Source organism: Oryzias melastigma, linkage group LG5 (assembly GCF_002922805.2).
Source record: "Oryzias melastigma strain HK-1 linkage group LG5, ASM292280v2, whole genome shotgun sequence".
In the NCBI taxonomy this organism is placed as follows: domain Eukaryota; kingdom Metazoa; phylum Chordata; class Actinopteri; order Beloniformes; family Adrianichthyidae; genus Oryzias; species Oryzias melastigma.
The window spans coordinates 8,829,757-8,833,306 of NC_050516.1; the positions used below are offsets into that span (position 1 = coordinate 8,829,757).

Sequence of the window (3,550 nt, forward strand, 5' to 3'; positions counted from 1 at the left end):
CTTACCAAGAAACATGTATGTCTGAGAAAAACTGGAAAACCCAAAAGGTTTTGAAAAACGTTTCTTCTGCCAGAAGGATTAAAAACAAACCTTAATGTGATCAGCTCTGATAAATGACAAAGTGCAAATAATCCCATCCTGTAGAACATTTCCTTTAGTGCTCATGCAGGAGTGGAAACATGCAGCTCTGTGTGGAATAAAGGTTAGAGTCTGTGGGAAAGCACAGAGATGAGGAGATCATTAAAGTGGGGGAGGACGACGGCGTGGGACAGCTGGCATATGATAAGAGATGTACAACAATTAGGTCTTCTTTATCCAGGATGGGATGCTGACACTGAGCAGATGAAGGAGCAACGTCAGGAGGAGAGAAATGAAATGCAAAGACAGAAAGACTCAGGTGTCTGAGAGGAAAAGTGTTAGGGCTGAAATTGGAATAAGACACGAGAGAAACAAATGCATGCGTCACATATGACATATCTATATGATGTAAACAAGCTACTATTCATCTACAACGGGGTGTCAAACTCAATCACACAAGGGGCCAAAATCCAAAACACACCTTGGGTCGCGGGACGAACAGGATAAACATTTATTGAACACTTTAAAACTACATTTTTAAAACTGTAACTTTTTAACATAACTATGAACTAGATATATAACATTACCTGTGATAATGGTAGTGTGAATGCTGTAAGATGAATTTGGCCACTGAAGATGCTTGTGCTGATAGCTGAAGATGCTGAAATTGATAGCCAACTAAAATATTAGCTAAATGCCAAATTAGTCTAAAAAACTTTAAAAAAAACTAGCTCAGCCAAAATAAAACAACTAAACTTCAAAATAGCCTAAAATAACTGAGAAAAGCCCAAATCAGCCAAAACAGCTAGCATGTAGCTGAACTATTAGCCAAACTCCAAAATAGCCTAAAAGTTCTCAGTAAATGCCAAAATAGTCCAAAAAGGTAGCAGAATGACAATTTTTAAAGTTTAAAACTGTAACTTTTTAACGTAATTATGAACAATAAAAAGGCGTCAGATCAAGAACTGTTATTCTGACTACTAAAATGATTGAGTTATGTCTTAATAGAAGTCATTGGGATTTTGACTTCCTGTTCGGAACGTCAAAAGAGGAGGAATCACTCAGTCCAGTTCTCATTTACAGTCAGTGTGTAAATGAGAAGAAACAAAAAGTGGCAAAAAACGAAATGTCTCAAATGTAACTGTAAACTGAGGACTGAAACAAAAAAAAACAAAAAAACAGAAAATACAGAATAGTAGAATCGTTTTTTTTCCGTTTGGGAAAGTTTTAGGTTTAGTTTTCAGTATTTTTCCTTATATATATATTTTTTATTTCAATAAAGTTTAAAATTGGAGTTTAAAACTGTTTTCAAATCTTTTTTTTCCTGGTGTTCGATTCCCTTTCAGCTGATCCTGATCTGACCCCGTCGTCGGGCCTCAGACCCCCTCCAGGAATGCGTGTTGGCTGTGTGACCGGCTCTGAGTCGACTGCTCTCCCTGCAGACATGATCAGTATCATCTCTGCTTTGTTAAGCTTTCCATCCATGCCTTCCTCTATTCATTCTGCTCTCTTCTTCCCTCGTCCTTACTCGCCCTTTCCTCCTGCAGGAAAACTCTCAGCTTCAGCCTCTTTCCCTTCTTCCTGCTCATCCATCTCTCAGCTTCCTCCTTCTTTCTCCTGTTTCCACTTTTTTCCAAACCTGTCAGGAGGGTTTTTCCTTCTAGTGTCCTGCTGCAGAGCTTCAGTGCGTACAGACACACTGGTGTTAGTCTCTGCTGCCCGGCTGCAATTCATCATCATTTTATCTCCCTTAATTAGATGCCATCAGGACCCCTGATCCTCCGCATCTCTTCTTCAACAAACAGCTGCTCTTTCCACACACAGACACACACTCTCTCCAAACTAGATTTTCTTCTTCTTCTGCCCCGTGTCTGCTTCTCTTCTCCCTCACGGGGTGACGGAGCGGGAGGAGGAGGGTGATGGAGTGGCCAACTGGTTTATCAGACGGAAGGTAATGGTGTATGGCCCGAGCTGATATTATCTGTCCTCTGGGGAGGACCAGAGAGGAGGATGAAGAGGAAAGGAGGGCAGGACAGTATCAGGAGCAGAAATGAGGAGTCCTCAGCAGTTCCTCAACCTTTGCCTCCGGATGATACCCAGCTGTTCTCCGGCGGCCCCTCTGACCTGAGAGTGCGCTCGTTGGCTTGTTTGTTTGCTCCCGCGACCCGTTTGGCGTTCCTCGCACAACTCCCCAGCCCAGCAGCCCAGCATCACATTGGACCTTGTAACTTAACCACACGCTCAGATTGGATGGCGCACACCAGGAAGCTGTCTGGACCGGGTCAGACAAGAGCAAGGCTGCAATCTGGACACATGCTCCTTGTTTTCGGGGCCGCCGACCGCAGTTTAGCCTGCCATAAGGCCGAGCGGATGGTTGTGAATGTCTCTACAGTTCAAAATATTCATTTCTACTAAAGCAGGAGTGTCAAACTCAATCGCACAAGGGGCCAAAATCCAAAACCAGCTTAGATCTCAGGCCGAACAGGATAAACATTTATTGAACATTCTAAAACTACATTTTATAACTTTAAACCATAAATTTTAACATAATTATGAAGTAAATATAAAGCATTACCTGTGATAATGCTAGTGTGAATGCTGTAAGCTGAATTTTGCTGCTGAAGATCAGAGCTGAAATTCACTGAAGCTAATAGCTAAAAACGCTGAAGCTGAAATATTAGCTAAATGGCAAATTAGACAAAAAATAATAAAATAAAATAAAAATAAAAAAGCTTAGGCTAGCCAAAACAGCTAGTATGTTGCTGGAAAAATAGCTGAACTTCAAAACACCCCAAAAACCTGAAAAAAAAGTCTAAATTAGCCAAAGCAGATAACGTGTCACTGAAATATTAGCATATCTCCACAGAAAAGTCTAAACTAGCCAAAACAGCTAGCGTGTAATTATTAGCCTAACTCCAAAACAGCCTAAAAAACTTTTTTTTTTTTTTAAAAAAACTAAAATTAGCCAACATTAGCTTAACTCCAAAACAGCCTAAAAAAATCTTAGTAAATGGTAAAATAGTCCAAAAAGCTAGTTGCCATTTTTTAAAAACTTTAAAACTGTAACATTTTAACATAATTAAGAATAATAAAAAGGCAGGAATATTATTCCAGAATAAATCAACTTAAACCTTAAATAACTTTCAATATTTTACTCTCCATAAATATATATTTTGTCAAAATTATACAAGTTAGAAATTAGCGCAAGATAACATCGTGTCATTAATAACAATTAAATATAAATACCCAGAGGGCCATAGTCGGCCCCCGGGTCTTGACTTTGACACGTGTATCAAAGGAACTGTTTTAATTAATTGTTGGACAGAGTTATTCTTTCATCTTCTGGCCTTCAGAAATAAAAGTAACGTTCCCAACATCAAACGACAGAAGTGTAAACTGTGACTGTGTTACTTTTTCAATTAAAAAAGCCCCATAAAAAGTTCAGCCCAGCAAAATCCACAGCTGGAGGCAG

At 39.5% G+C, this 3,550-nt stretch overlaps 1 protein-coding gene across 5 annotated transcripts in view; it reads right to left on the reverse strand.

The window, feature by feature from the left end:
• LOC112144749 (plexin-A1) overlaps positions 1–3,550 on the reverse strand; it is a 267,901-nt gene that overhangs the window by 73,134 nt on the left and 191,217 nt on the right. The gene's annotated exons all lie outside the window — the stretch shown is intronic.